Below are 17,245 nucleotides of genomic sequence, written 5' to 3'. Positions count from 1 at the left end.
TAGGAGCCGACAGAGCCACACGCCCTGGCACGCTCCTGACGTTGCCGCCACGTACTCCGCCTCGCAAGACGAAAGAGCGACGAGCTTCTGCTTCTGGGATGCCCATGTGACAGCACTTGAGCCGAGGAAGAACACTGTTCCAGTGGTGCTCTTGCGATCATCCTTGTCGCTGGCGAAGTCACTGTCACTGAAGCCCACAAGTGTTGGTGCTCCTGCACCTCGCTTGTAGCAGCATCCATATCTCGCCGTTCCTGAAATGTAACGGAGGATCTGCTTCACTGCTGCCCAGTGCGGTGCTCCTGGCGCCTCCAGATACCTGCTCACCATACCGACAGCAAACGTGATGTCGGGGCGCGTGTTGCAGAGGTAGCGGAGGCTGCCCACGATGCTTCGATAGAGCGTCGCGTCAATGACTCCCCCTGAGTCCTGCTTGCTCAGCTGCAGCTTGCTCTCCATGGGCGTGTGAGTTGCGTTGCACTCGTCCATGCCGGCCGTGGCGAGGATCTTGCCGACGTAGGAGCTCTGGCAGAGAGTGATTGAGTCACCTTTCTGCGCCACCTCAATGCCCAGATAGTACGACAGAAGCCCAAGGTCACTCATGGCGAACTTGTGCTTCATCTCCTCCTTGAACTTCTCAATGTCTCCCTTGTCCGACCCGGTGATCACCAGGTCGTCCACGTACACGCCGACGATGAGGGTCGAGCCACGGGTGTTTCTCCTATACACGGCGTGCTCGAGGGGACTGCGCTCAAAACCCAGGGAGATGAGCGTCGAGTCCAGCTTGGCGTTCCATGCGCGAGGGGCCTGGCGCAGCCCGTAGAGCGCCTTGCGCAGCCGCAGCACGCCGTGCCTGTTGTTGTCGTCGAGGTACCCCGGTGGTTGATGAACATATACCTCCTCCTGCAGGTCGCCGTTCAGGAACGCGCTCTTGACGTCCATGTGGTGCACCGCCCACCCGTGGTGCGCGGCGAGCGCGAGGAGCAGTCGCACGGTCTCCATGCGTGCCACCGGCGCGAACACCTCGTCGTAGTCCACGCCTTGGCGTTGTGCGTAGCCTTTCGCCACGAGCCTCGCTTTGTGCTTCACGATGCGCCCTGCAGGATCTTTCTTTACCTTGTACACCCATTTGAGCCCGATAGCTCGATGTCCGGGCTGGAGCGTGGCCAGCTCCCAGGTGCCGTTCTCACAGATTGCGCCAAGCTCTGCGTCCATGGCCTCCTTCCAGCACGCCTCGGACAGAGCCTCATCGACACCTTCGGGTTCCTCCGCCGCGATGAGGCAGAGCTGCACGAGCTCCCCCCGATCCTCGTCCAGTTGCTTGAGGACGTGCCGCATCTTTCTGTATTTCTGCGGCGTGTGGTCGAGGTCATGGCGCTCGTAGTCGTCGTCCGGTGGTGTAGCCCAGCCATCCTCCGTCGAAGCGGGCGACGGGGTCCGAGGTGCGATGCTCTCCCGTTCCACGCCAACGTGGCGTGGCATCACCGTGTTCGTCGATGATGAGGTTGTGGCCGTGCCTATGCTCACCACGGATCCGTCCCTGCTTGGCGCAGCTTTGCGCGACGTCGATCCAGCTTCGAAGCTGGGTGGAGGAGCAGGAGTAGAGCTCGTGGAGTCTTCTGGGAAGATGACCACGAGCTGTTCGTCCAGGGATCGTGTCGCAGCAGCTGCCGTGCTCGACCAATCCCACCTGCGCTGCTCCTCGAACTTTGCGTCGCGCGTCACACGCAGCTTCCTCGTCGCAGGATCGTAGACCCTGTAGGCCTTTGAGCCCTCCTCGTAGCCGACGAAAACCATCGGAGTGGATCTATCGGCGAGCTTGTCGATCCCAGGCCCAAGGCGCTTGACGTGGACGACGCACCCAAAGGTGCGCAGGTGCCGCACCGTGGGCTTCCGTCCATGCCATGCTTCGTATGGCGTCATGCCGTCAACGCTGTGAGTGGGGGCCCTGTTCAGCAGGTACACCGCCGTCTTCACCGCCTCTCCCCAGAACGTCGCGGGCACGCCCATGCTTTTCAGCAGGCAGCGCGCCATCTCGACGGTCGTCTGGTTCCTTCGTTCGACGACTCCGTTCTGTTGGGGTGAGTACGGAGCGGTGGTGAAGTGCATGATTCCGCCGGCGTCGCAGAACTGGCGGAACGCAGTCGAGTTGAACTCGCCACCGCGATCCGAGCGAAATCCGAGCAGTCGTTGCCCCGACTCCGCTTCTGCACGTGCTTTCACCTTGCGGAAGCGCTCGAAGGCCTCGTCCTTTGTCTTGATCACCTCCAACCACATGTACCGTGACCGATCGTCGACGATGAGGAGGAAGAAGTTGTTCCCTCCCTCTGTCGCCGGCGTGATCGGGCCGCACAGGTCCGCGTGCACCAACTCCAGGTTCTTGGTCGCACGGTACGTCGTGGCCTGCGGAAATGGGTGCCGATGTTGCTTGCCCAGGGCGCAGCCATCGCACACCTGATCGAGGCGATCAAGTAGCGGAATGCCACTCGCCATGTCCTTGCGCCCCAGCTCGCGCAGCGCGCGGAAGTTGAGGTGGCCGTAGCGAGCGTGCCACAACCATGCCGGGTCCGTGCCGCTCGCGAGGAGGCACACCGGCCGCGTCGAGGTGAGATGCAGGACGTAGAGCTGCCCCTTGTTCCTCCTCACACACGCGAGAAGACGATCGTTGTCATCGCGGAGGCGAAGCCAGCCATGGCGAATGTGCGTGTCGTAGCCGATCTCGTCCATCTGCCCTAGGCTGAGGATGTTGCTGCGCAGGCGAGGAATATAGTACACCTGAGTCAGTGTCAGATGCTCACCATTGCGAGTCTCGAAGACGATCGTGCCTTTTCCCTCGATCTGCACCTCCGAGCCGTCACCGAGCTTCACTGCGCCCGTCGTGCCGACGTCGAGCTCGGAGAAGATCTCGCGTCTCCCGGACATGTGGTTCGAGGCTCCTGTGTCCAGGTACCAGGACGTGTCGCAACGGCCGCCTTCCTCGATGGCGCGGGCCTGCGATTTCTCCTCGTTGAGGAGGACGTGCTCGACGTGGCTCTCCGTGGCGTCGGTGACCACGGACAGTTCGGCGAGGAACACCGCGTTCTCCTCCTCGCCGTCGGCGTCGCGGGCGAGATTCGCCTTCTCCTTGCGTTCTTTGCGGGGCTCGGTGCAGTTCCGCGAGAAGTGACCGTTCTTGTTACAGTTGTAACATTTCACGGTGGACATGTCGCGCTCCCCGGCCGGCGCGCGTCCGCCGACGTCGCCGCGAGGCTTGTCCTTCTTCTTCCCTTTGCGGTTCTTGGCGTCGCTGCCGGAGCCCCTCGAGCTCTGGCCTTGCTCCTTGTACCGTGCCTTCCACTGCTCCTCCGTGAGCAGCAGTTGGTCGTCGTTGCCGTTGCTCTGGCCGAGGCTATAGCGGTCCTCGGCCGCACGCAGGCGCCCGATCAGTTCCTCCAACGTGAGGAGACTGGTGTCGAGCAGGGTCTCGATCGAGATGGCGACCTGTGTGTACTTGGAGGGAACTACTTGCAAGAATCTCTCAACAACAGTTACCTCCTCCACGTCGTCGCCGAGGATGCGCAAGCTGTTGGCGAGCGTGTTGATGCGCATCCCGAATACTTCGAGCCCTTCACCGTGCTTGAACTGGATCTGAGCGAATTCCCTCCGCAAGCGTTGTGCGGCGGCCTTCTTCACGCGGGCGACGCCAAGACGCATGGTCTTGACAGTCTCCCACGCCTCCTTCGAGGTCTTCTTCGCCGCGAGAGTGCCCACCATTTCTGGCGGCACCGATCGCAGTAGGGCCCCGAGCGCTGCCTTGTCGTTCGGCACGCTCACCGGGAAGCCCTCGACGGCCTCCCAGAGAAGGCTCGCCTCCAGGTTGATCTGCATGACCAGCGCCCACTCCATGTAATTCGTCTGGGTGAGCATGGGCCAGACAATGGAGCTGCTCGGGGCGGCGCGCTCTTGCATCGTCCGTTCGTGGACGATGATCTCGTCGCCATCGCTCCTGCGGACAGTGCTCCGTCCACGGTGCCGCGCCGATCGTGACGGCGTCCGTGACGTCCTGCCCTTTGCAGCTCTTGCTGTCGCCGCATCCGCCTCCTCCTTCTCCTTGCGCAGCCTCTCCTTCGTCGCCGGAGAAGCGCTCGACATGGTCACCGGGAACGATAGCCGCTCTGATGCCACTTGTTAGCGCTGAGATCGCTCAGCTCCCACACGCACAGAGAGAGATAGAGGATGAAAACACGAGGGTTTTGCGCAGCGCACAACTGATACTGCTTTTCTGTTTCTTATTCCTTATTTGTAGCCGATTACAGACTAACAGAAAAACTGAAAATGAGGCCACGACTAAGTCCTACACGATCGCGCCATCCCACGATCACTTAGCCACTTCCTCGATGCCGTGCGTCGTGTGTTTGATCCGTGCCATCCCACGGCGCCACAAAACTCGGCCTGCACTACAGACTTAATCAACTCGTGATTATCTCAACGAGCTGACCACTTATTCTGATTAAGTAAATCTAATCCTAATCAGCTAACTGAACTAGAACTAGCTGTTAACTGACGAAACTGTCTTCAGGCTTGAGCTTCAACAAAGTGCAGTCCCTGCAAAAGAGCATCACCAGGGATATGATTACTGCTCAACATAAATCTACTGGTGCCATCCATCCACCGAATGGACAAGATAAAGCCACTAACAATCAATCAGACATTGGTCATGTATAAAATCTAAGTAAACCAATATCCAGCCACTTCTGTATGAAACATATTCGCTACTGAACAAAAGGGAGCAGTTTGTGAGTGCTCAGCTTAACTTGATCTCCGGATCGTGGCCCTTCTAATTTTATGATTTGAGCGAACCAACCAGATCAAATCATCAATCGAACCTCCACAGGCACATACCTCTACAAGTAAAGACAAGAAAGAAATCTCCTCAAACTTACAGTCGGAGAGAAGAGAGAGAGGGAAAAATAGAACGCCACTTAGAGCAAGTCTAACAGGCCCGCCCCGTATATTTTCGCCCCGTATAACACGAGTAAAGGGCCCTGTATCCAGTTTTCGCCGGCCAAAAACTCGGACGAGCTAGCAGAGCCCGTATCCCCACCCCGTAAAACAGAATATTCTGTTTTACGGGGTGGGGATACGGGCTCTGCTAGCTCGTCCGAGTTTCCGGCCCCTCAAAACAGGGTTTTAGACAGCAATTTGCACAACAATTTCACATCAAACATAGCACATCCAAAATATGTGATGCATAATTCATAGTTTTAACATCACAACACGATCATAGGCAATGTTCAAGCCACGGAATTCCCAAATGTGATCAACCATCAACGGATCTATCACCACCGGCGCCACCGCTCGTCGGAGACTCACCTTGATCACGAGCTTGACGCGCAGCCTTCTTCCTCGCAATGATGTCCGCCTTGGTCTCCTTCCACCACGCCAGCTGATCCTTGTCCATGCCGTCGGTGCGCATCATCATGATTTCCCTCTCCTCGGCCAAGAGCTCCTTCATGGCCTTGGCTTCTTTGGCTGCGATCATCTTCATGTCAAGCTCCTTCCTTGCTTGCACCTTGGCAAGCTTCACCACACTCTTCTTGTCGGTGATGAGGAGCTTGGTCTCCAACGTCTTCATCGTTAATGCCTCCTTGGACTTCATGAGTTGATCCAACTTCTCCCGGAAGCTAGCTGCTTCTTGTTCTACCTTGACCCTCTCCTTGGCCTTCTTGTTGCCCTCGGGCTTGCCGGTGTTTCTCCCACTCATGTCCTCCGCTTCATCATCCATGGTGAGAAGTGCCTCCTTCTTGCACTTTGACTCGTTGTCCCTCAACTTCCACTTAGGAAGATGTTGAAGGATGTCAAAGCAATGTTGGAATTGAAAGTCCTTGTTCTTAGAGCCGGCCATTTCCTTGTACCTTTGTTTAGCATACTTGGGCTGCTCAACAATAGTATGAGGAGATGTTTCCACATCATGACCACATAATATGGATAGCTTGCATCATCAACACAAGGAAAACTTACATAGTCCCCGGCACGCATCCACTAGGGGGGTTGTCGGCCACTTGATCCATGGCAGCACTCCAACGAGAACAAGCCGGCTTGATGATGTTCCATCGGCCTTCAAGTGAGCGGTAGGATCTGTCCGCCATGCTCTTCGTGCGAGGCTTCAGCTGGTGGTATAGATCCTCAATGCGCTGCCAGTAGCGCTTGCCGCCTTGGTCCACTCCGGTGCACGCATCCATCCCCACCTTGCTCCAAGCTCGGACCAAGATGGTGTCTTCGATCTCGCTGTAGTTCGCCGTGCGTGGCTTCGGCGTGGACGAAGAACCGGCGGCAGCCGGATCAACCTCAACCACCTCCTCCTCGTCACCCTCATCCTCCTCCTCCTCATCAATCTCTTCGATGTTGCACTCGGCATCGAATGCATCGATACCGGCGTCCAAATTCACCGCGGAATCGTTGAGCATGTCCATGTAGGATGTTGTGGACTCAACATCGAACACCTTGTCTACGTCAATGGTGGGTGGCGGCGGCGCGAGCGGCGCATCGGACGGAACGGAGGGAGGAGAGGGCGTGGCCTTGGAGGGCGGTGGAGGCGCGAGGCCGATGCGGTTGATTGCCTTTGTCCGCACCTTGGCCGGCGCGACGCCCCTCGGCCCGGCCGCCTTGGTCTTCATCCTGGCCCCCTTCTTGGCAGCCGGCGGGGCTTGGGCCGGCGAAGCTGCGGCCGGCGCTGCTGCGGCCGCCGGCGCAGGTGCTTCGAAGAATACCTTCGGAATCCTCTTCCTCTTCGACGGGATGGTGGCGGAGATCATGGCCGACACCGCCCCGGCGTTCGGCGCAGCTCCGACGGCGACATCGACCACCGCGGGCGGAGGAGATGCATCGCCGGCGGCAGGCGGCTCTTGCGGACGGTCCATGGAAGCGGGATCCGGCCGGGAAGGGCGCGGGGGAGGAGATCGGTCGGCGGCGGCGGCGGTTGGCTTCAGCGAAATGCTTCGCGCGCTGTGGAGTGGGCGATGCTGGTTTCACCCACTATCCCCGCTCCCACCCCGCACAAGTAGGGGGCGACGACCCGCCCCGTAGTCGAAAACAGCAAAAATCGATGCGGGGGCCGTTTTTACGGGGCGTGCTAGACGGCCGGGTAGACGCGAAACCCTTAAATCGGCGGTTATTATACGGGTTTGCCCCTTTTACGGGGTCTGTTAGACCTGCTCTTACATGTCTGGAACTCTAGATAGCGGTCGAAGCAGTGCCACCCGTGCGAGGCATAGTTGCGCATCGGCACTGCACGCCCACGATGGCCCTCACCTCCAACGACGGCGCTAGCGCTCAGTACGCTGACCGCGTGTGCAAAGTGCAAACCGGATCGACGAGTTCCTGCCTCCATCCCCGACGATGGCGTCTTCGTCTTTCCATGCCACCGCCTCCACCCTGCCGGTCATGTGCCCCATGGATTTCGTCCTCTGAGGGGAAACGAACTTGCTGGGCGAAGGAGGGACCGATCGCTCATCTCCAGGCGTCGTCCTCCGGGTGGATCTAGGCGGAGAGGAGGCCGTGTAAGGAGAGAGAGAGAGAGAGGCGGCGGCTATGAGAAGGGAGAGGGCGGCGGCGCGTGATAGAGAAGGAGTGCGGTGCTAGATGCCCCCCTTCGCTCCTAAGCAAGGGCTAGATGCCCAATGCGTGCAGTACAAACTGCTATTGAAGTGATCGGTCGAGAGAAGTACATCAACGTCATCGGGTCTTTTTTCGCCGCAGAGGAGGTCTTTTGTCGTAAGAGGGGGACGCGGTTACACTGAACCAAATGGTGAAATCTCTAGGGGGGTCTTTTCTGGTGGCAGAGAAGGGTCTTACGATAGCAGATAGGGTCTTTTGCCGTAAGGGAGTCACGCACTTACTTGTACTCAATGTGGGCCGCGCTGGTGGGCACGCCACCTCACCTCTTTTGGCCCTTAGGCCTCTCTAGGTCTCTTTCAAAGGCCCATCTTGCTTCTTCTAGTGAAAAAATGATGTTCCGGAAATCCTAAATTAATTTGACTTCGTATAAGTCTCTGAAAGTGAAAAATACACAAAACATGTTTTCTGTTCTGCAGAGTTATAACCCAAATAAAGGGAATAATTGCTAAATCCCCATAAATCAATGTAAAACATGACATTATCATCATATATGTTGAAAATATATGGAAATTCAAGATAATAAAGGACAAAGTTCATGTATGCATTTTACATGCATCAACATCCAAGCTTAACCTATGCTCGTCCTCGAGCATAAAGGTGATAAAATTAACTTGAATTTTGGAGTTTATTAGATACCTTCTATGTAATCATGCAAAGTCTTATAAGATTTAGTCAATAAAAATGACAATAAGCAATATGAACTCATAAAGTGGTAACTTTTACATTCTAAAAAGCATGCATAACTATAAATAACATTGTAAGCAAATGAATGATAAGTATTATGAATCATAAAGCATGCTCGTGAAAATCCTATAGAGATTGTTTGGAAGACTCTTGTCTTCTCTTTTGTTTCTTTTGATACTTTTGAATCTTGAACACGAGAAAGTAAGTAGGGAGCATATATGCTAGACCTCCAACAAAATAAAAAGGTAAAGAAAGCAGAAAACAAGGTTTTCTTAAGATATGCAATTCATGTCAACTATACTCACAGGGATGGGGTACCATATATCTCTTTGTTTCAGAGACACCTATGGTTCATGTGTTTGACTTCTTATAAGTAAGTATTGCCTGATGCCCCAACACTTAGAAAACCAAACCTCGTATTACTCAACTCTAGCTTATCATAGAGCATCCACATATTGCTTTAACCAAGAATAACACAAAGGGGTACCTTCATGCAGCCTGTAGAAAAGACAAAAGGGACTAAAAGCTTCATCTTAAGCCATCCATACTGAGACAACAAAGACAATAGTCTTGTGAGCATCTTTTATTTTTATTTTTTCATAAACATATATAAATAACTTTTCAAGTACAAACAAAATTTCTTTTTCTTTTTATTTTGAGGATACTCGTGCTGAAACTTTCACCATGTAGGCATGGTTTCTAGCTAGTACCCCAATGCACTTCTCTAACAAGTATGCATACTGCAGTCCTTATATGATAACCACTTTTATTTCATCCGAAATGCCCATCAGTAACTAGGTACATGATGATCAACTTAAATGTAAGTGCAATGTTGAAAGGTATTTCCCATAAAATCATTGTTCCAACCTAGCTCAACACTCATAATCAGTCAAACCCATGACAAGCATAGTGGTATTTTCCTTCCAAACCCTACTTTCCTATGAGCTTTTACACAAAAACGAATATTTTGAAATGGTTGGAGGCATAACACACATATTATAATTGGAATAACAAGTGCTATATAGGTATATATGATAGACATGTGGGTTTGAGTGGTACTGGAAACAAGTATATGTTTGTGTGAGAATTCATGTCATTTGGCTAGCAAGAGATCTAGAAGCATGCAATAGTATTCATTTATCATCAAACAACGATACTTAAAATTAAACATCTATGTATACTAGTGTGAAGTAGCACTGTATAAAGCATATAGCACAATCACTCAATAAATCATTTGAAACTAATAGTATCATACACAATACAAATTTCAGCTTTAGTTGGCATTCCTTCCTTTTCTTTTATAACATGCAATATTATTTTTCTTTAAATATTCAGAGATGAGAGGGTTTGGTCCAGTAGCTAATTCATATGCATGAAAATTATTCAATATGATGGTCTTCTTGAAATTAAAACCAAAACTAGACACAAAACAAATAAAGGACGCTCCAAGTTTTCGCGAGAACTCTATGTTTCTGAAAACACAAAGTTTAGAATTTTGCAAACCAAGAGTTTTATTATATATCCAATGGGGTGCCTTGGGCATCCCCAAGCTTATGGTCTTCACCATTCTTGGATTGCTCTTGGTGTGGTGTTCTTCCATTCTCTGTGAAAAAACTTCAATACAAAACTTTCTTCCCATTCTTTTCTGTGGGATGACATTAGTGATACAAAGATATCATGATTGCTGTCATTATCTTCAAAGATAAAATAATTCATTTATATACCAGAGAGAACATAAAGTTATACACATTCCCATCAATTCAAAAGATTCAAGAAAATCAATTTGTGACTCAAAAGAATAGTGTAAACATTAAGAGGCAGAATCTGTCAAAAAAATTGACAGCAGCAAAACTGATTTTTTTCTATCACTTGGACATGTCAGGATTTTTTGCTAATTTCTTCGCACATAGAGGATGAAAAGTTGTAACTACTATGATTTATTCGTAACTGTTTTACTACTCATTAACATATAAATGGGTAAAAATTTGGTACTTATCTTAGAAAACAGAGAGTAAATTAAAAGAAAACTTCTTGCAACAACAATAATGCAAAAGAAAAACCAAATATAAAAACATCTCGGGCTGCCTCTCGTAAAGCGCTTTCTTTATGGCCATATAGCTAGGCTTGCTTACTTTGATCAAGTAGTATGGAGATCATGTGGTAGCTTGAACCTTGGTGCTACCTCCTTCACGCTCAATAGAAGTAATATAAGACAATAAAATACCAGGGTCCCATGGTGTGACCATGCCAATAAATATATTTAACACTTTAAAGCACATTAGTACATAATATAAAGTATGCAACAAGTAATAACAAAGTCTAACTTTCTTCCTATGCATTGGGATTTTATATATGAATGAATCACAACCAACAAGAGTATACCAAAGCACATCTATGGTAGGTAAATACAACTTGTAATTACCATTAGCATAGAGAGGATGCTTATATATATCCTCCTCTTTCATAATAATTTCACTTACTTGAGGGAAAGTTAATAGTGTAACTATTTGATTCATGAATCTTAGAGAATTGTGGCATATAAAGAGGATCATCAAATTTATTAAGGGATTTATTAACATGCTTTCCTCTTTCAAAATAATTATTAGTGGCACTTTTAATCATGACACCATGGTTGCAAGTGGATTTTCCAGAGGCATAAGATAGTTCAAAACCATACAAGTATTTCTTAACATTATCAAATTTCTCCTCTATTGTGTGAATATGATATCTTAGTGAGAACATGGGATTCTTATGAATGAGAGCATTATCACAAACGACAAGTTTATCATTTTTATCCTCACATAGCATAGTACTTTCTAAGCATGGAGGATTCTCAAGTAAAAATTGGCCATCTTCCAAATCATGTTCATCTTTAGAGTTATCACATGTGGATGTTGAAGGTGGAAGATCCCACTCTTCCCCAAGCTTAGATGGAACTATGGCTTCTTCATTTTCTTCTTCATGTAATAAGCTAGTGTTTCTCGGATTGTTTTGTTTCTCTTATTATAGTCAAGACCATAGATATTATCAGAAAAGTTGTCTATGCAATAATCAAGGATAATAGTGACCTCAAAATCACATGTATGAGTTTCACAAGTAGCTATATAGATACCATCAATAAAGGTTTTTAATTCATTGGCTGCCATAAAGCTCACAAATTGTTCTACTTCTTCCATCCCTAAATAAACATAACTATAAGTATGAGATGAAGCAATTGTATGTTTTCATATGATCTACATTGGAAGCCAACTTGTTCACCATAGCCGAAGTCACAAGGCCTTTCATAATGTGCAAGCAACTCAATAGTAGCATTATTTAGAAGTCTTAAGAAACGTTTTAGTCGTTTCCCTTCACATGATTATTTATATTTGATAGCTATCATAGCATTTTTATACTCCTCTTCCAAAGTGTCATTTTTATCTATACTAGTAGCCATACCTTGAGTATTTTTTTATATGTTCCATTTTTCATATTTATGGGTTTTGTGTTATAAAACAGAACTAGAAAATAAAGACTAAAAAAAAGAAAAAAAATACTTTGCAAAATCTTAAAGATAGGATGCTACATGTTCGAAGCATATTTTTTATTCTTTCCCAGGCTGTGGCTTCATGTTCATTGTCATTTTTCCTAAAATATAGGATGCTATTTCTATTTTGCAAGATTTTAATAGGTGGGTGATACTTTTTTAATTAAGGCTTCTTTTAAGTTCTCCCAAGAATTAATACTTGCAGTAGGTAATAATAGCAACCACTCTTTAGATTTTTATCTAAGAGAAAATTGAAAAAATTTAAGCTTTATAATATAAATTTCCACATTTTTAAATTTTTGCATATCACATATTTCACAGAAATCATGTAGATGCATAGAGGCATCTTCACTGGCACTACTGCCAAATTGTTTGCTAGTTATTAGATTTATAAGCCAGGACTAACTTTGAAGCTTTCAGCAGTTATCTCAGGTGTAGTGATAGGTTTAGCAATAAAATGATTATTGGAAGTGTTTGTGTAGTCGCACAATTTAATATTTTTCACCCATGATTTTCAGAAGATAGTTACTACTATTGTTTATGTGTTTTTTATTTTTATGAAAAAGAACTAGAAAGCAAAGACTAAATACAAGACAAATAAAATAAAATGCAAAATCTAAAAGAGATAAGAGGACTCACAGTGGTCCAACCTCCCCAAGCTTAGGTTTTTGCACTTAAGTTGATGAAGAAAGAAACGGCGATAGAAAATATGCTTCTCTATCAATTGATAGTAGCAACCACTATGGTGTAGATTTTTCACTCCCCGGCAACAGCGGTAGAAAATATGCTTGATACGTTGGGATTCCAAGAGCACGCAGAGTGTGTAGATAGGAAGCAATTTTCCCCATGAAGGTGACTCGAGGGTTTATATCAAACTCTCAGGAAATGGGTAAGAACTTTCTTCTCTCTTCTTCGAACAATCCTGCAAGATACGATAATTCCTTGTGTCCCCAACTCCACCATGTGGTTGTCAAGCACAAGGTTTCGAGTAAGTAAAAATAACACAAGTAGTAACACAAAAGTAAAGCTGTACTAGACAGAATAAAGTAACTAAGTAAAAATAGTAAAGAGATTGATTGGTTTTGGCTTTTTGGATGCAAATAAGATAAGTAAATATTTTTGTATTTTTAGATTAAAATAATGCAGCAAATAATAATCAAGATAAAAGTGATATAAATGGGTTTCTTATGATAAAAGGTGGACCGGGGTTCATGGGTTCACTTGACTATTCTCTCTTTTAATTTGCGGTGGACAATAACAATTCATCAATGAGATATGAAGATGCAAACATTAATATGTGAAAGATAAGCATTCATATGGGCATCATGTCCTAACAAAGAGATGATGCAACACATCTCTCTTTTACTACACAAGATAGGGAAAACTTCAAGCAATCTTGTATTAAGAATTGACATAGTATAGCCATAAGTACTTTGAAATGATGTTTGAATATCAAATATACTACCTTGATGAAAAAAGATCATCACTTTTTTCACGTGACGAACATAGCACATGCATTAACTTTATCCCATGTGAGATAGCAAAAGAAAAGGCAAAACCATAATAGATCAAGAATTTGTTGTCACTATTCCATCATTAAAAAATTGATATTCCATCTAATACACACATCTCCCCTTACATGCTCTTGCATATTAGTTGGATCAGAACTAAAACATAAGAACAAGGTACATAATATGCATCTATCAATACATCTTGCAGACAATAAGATCAGATCTCATAAAACAATATCATAGAATAATGATCCACCACATAGGTATGACAAATATGGCCACAATCATGTTAGGCAGCTCATATGGCACTAAAAACTATGAATAACATGAGATAAATAGATCAAGCTACTGCCACAAACCCATAGTCTAGAGGTGGACTACTCTCCATTCATCATGGTGATGATGGTCAAAACGTTGGAGAAGGTGGAGATTGTTTGAGATATGCCCAAGAGGCAATAATAAAGTTGTTATTATTATATCTTTGTGTTTATGATAAATGTTTATATACCATGCTATAGTTGTGTTAAAGGAAAAATTAATAATTGTTTTTTTATAAACAACCAGAGTCCCTAGTAAGCCTCTTGTTTAAACTAGCTTGTTGATTAATTGGTGATCACGGTTTCCTGATCATGAGCATTGGATGTTATTAATAACAAGATCACATAATTAGGAGAATGATAGGATGAACACACACTCATAGTAAGCATAGAAATAAGATCAAGTCATTAAGTTCGTTTTTCTATAAGCTCTCAAATGCATAGTAACCTAATCCTTCAACCATGAGATCATGTTAATCGCCAACATCAGAAGAACACTTTGATGACATCAAACACCACTTCGTAACTGGGTGGTTATAAAGGTGGCATTAGGTATTTTGAAAGTATGAGTTGAAGCGCATGGATCAAGAGTGAGATTTGTCCATCCAAATTAATGACGGAGAGATGTACTTTGGGCCCTCTCGGTGGAATGGCATCCAATTAGCTTGCAAGCATGTGACTAGATCACAAGGGATGACATATCATGGTACGAGCAAAGAGTACTTATCAGTAACGAGATTGAACTAGGTATGGAGATACCGATGATCGAATCTCGGATAAGTAAAATATCGCGCGACAAAGGGAATCGGTATCGTATGTTCATGGTTCTTTCGATCATGAAGTCATCGTTGAATATGTAGGAGTCATTATGGATCTGCAGGTCCCGCTATTGGTTATTGATCGGAGAGGTGTCTCGATCATGTCTGCATAGTTTGAGAACCGTAGGGTGACACACTTAAGGTTCGGTGTTGTTTAAGTAGATATGGAATATGTGATGGGGACCGAATGTTGTTCGGAGTCTTGGATGGGATCCATGATCGAGAGGAGGTCTGGAATGGTCCGGAGAATAAGATTCATATAATGGAAGTCATCTTCCGGGGTTTGGGAAAAGTTTCGTTGTTTTGATCGAAGCTTCTAGAAGGTTCTAGAGGGCCACCGGTGGGCCTACCACCCTGGGAGGGGCCACATGGGCCAAGGGGTGCAGCCTGGACTAATGGTCCAGAGACACAAAGCCCTATAGGCACTACAAGAAAAGTTCTGATACACAACGTCCGAAAATCGTCAACTAAGGCCCATTTTTCGTCGCATATGGGTCTAACCCGACGATATGGGTTCTGTGGTCGAAACTGCGTCATGCAATGTCCTACCAAGTTTTTTTCGGTTCATCGCGTTCGGGCGCCCTTCCGCCACGGAAAATCGGACCGTTGCAGAAGTGTTTTCGGGAGCCCGTTGACTGCTGACGTCATGCAAACTGACACGTGGCAGACGCCGTTAACTGCCAGTTAACGCCGTTAACCGGCTGAAACGCCCGTGGTAGATGGTAGGCCCACACGAGGCCTGCCACGCCTTAAGCGGGCCGACCCATTTAGTTTGCGGGCCGGGCCAACTGACTTAGTTTGAACTGTCAACTATATAGCTGGGCTGGTCCAGTAGGTACGTGGGCCGGGCCTAACCTCTAAGGTTGACTGGTGCTGCTTGCGTGGAGGCAGCTCCTTGTGACGGTAAAGCACACGTCCGTTGGGAACCCCAAGAGGAAGGTATGATGAGTACAGCAGCGAGTTTTCCCTCAGTAAGAAACCAATGTTTATCGAACCAGTAGGAGATGAAGGCCACGTGAAGGTTGTTGGTGAAGGAGTGTAGTGCGGCGCAACACCAGTGATTCTAGCGCCAACGTAGAACTTGCACAACACAATCAAACTACTTTGTCCCAAAGAACATAAACTATTTGTCAATCTCACCGGCTTGCTGAAAACAAAGGATTAAACGTATGGTGTGGAGAATAATGTTTGCTTGCAGAGAACAACAGACAACAGTGATTGCAGTAGGTTGTATTTCAGATGTAAAAGAAAGGACCGACGTCCACAGTTCACTAGTGGTGTCTCTCCAATAAGATAAATAGCATGTTGGGTGAACAAATTACAGTTGGGCAATTGACAAATAGAGATGCATATACATATCATGATGACTACTATGATATTTACTTAGGGCATTACGCCAAAGAACATATACCGCCATCCGCACCCCTTCCAGTATTAAGTTGCAAACAACAGACAATTGCATTAAGTATTGTGCGTAATGTAAACAATACAAATATCCTTAGACAAAGCATTGATGTTTTATCCCTAGTGGCAACAGCACATCCACAACCTTAGGGGTTGCTATCACTCCCTGACATAGGCATCCCCAATGGGCCTGCCAAAGATGGTATCCGGGGTTTACTGAAGGCCCACAAGTCGAAGAATATGAAGTTCGGAAGCCCAGTTAATGTCCAGGAAGGTTAGAGTTGTATTAGGAAATATAGAAACTTGTAATTCTACGGGACGGGTTAGAAACCCTCCCGGACTCTGTAATCTGTGTATTATGAATCCCTCGGCTCCACCTCCTATATAAGGGGGGGGGGGTCGAGGGACAAAGAGAGGATCGAATTCATTGTCAGCATAACCCTAGTTTTACAATCGTCGAGTACTTTTGGGCTGAAACCTTCGAGATCTACTTGCCCTCTACTTCCAGCAAAACCCTAGTCTACAATACGTAGGCATTGATAAGTTAATACCTTGTCAATTGGCGCCGTCTGTGGGAATTAGAGGCGACAATGAGCTGATCTCGATGGCACGTTCAAGATCGTCGACTTCGTCGGTAGCAAGCAACGCGATGGGTCGAGGTAAACATGTCGAAACTGATCTAGTCGATTTTGTTCCTCACCCACCCTCCCGTTTGGATGCATATGCGTATCTGGAGGAGCCCATGGAGATGACGTTCGGAGAATTCCGATTCTGCGTCGACAAAGAAGGATCGTATCGTCTCGAAGTTCCGATCTCGTCGGGATTATCAGCGATCGATTCCGATTTTTCATCTGGCGAAGAGGAGATTTCATCGCCACGCTTCCTCAACACCATGGCAAGCGACAAGCTCGCCAAGATCTTCAGCGACATGTCCTTCGAGTCGTCTGCGGACTCTGATATAAGCAGCGACTCAGACAGCGTCGACAGCTTCAATTTCGTCGACAGATCCATTGCTATTGGAAAGGTCTTCACCAATCTATGCGATGGTGTCACCAATATTGACAAAAATCAAAATTCAAAATATCATCAGATCTACGCAATTGAGGAAACAAACCGAGCAGAGCCAGAGACGTTAGAGACTTTCGACAATGTGGGAAACCCATATGTTGATCCCGCTGATCTTAGGCGAGGTTTAGGCACCAAATAAGTCGGGCCTACACCGCGTCTAAGGGTCCAACTCCCACAAGAAGCGTGGGATAGAGCCGCAAGAGCCATGGATGGCACAGAACCAATGATCACAACTGCTACGGCAGAGGAATTGCAAGCCTATCA

This window comes from Lolium rigidum, chromosome 2 (genome assembly GCF_022539505.1).
Source record: "Lolium rigidum isolate FL_2022 chromosome 2, APGP_CSIRO_Lrig_0.1, whole genome shotgun sequence".
Taxonomy (NCBI): Eukaryota; Viridiplantae; Streptophyta; class Magnoliopsida; order Poales; family Poaceae; genus Lolium; species Lolium rigidum.
The sequence above is the reverse complement of the archived record's forward strand: the minus strand, read 5'-3'. Positions refer to the sequence as shown.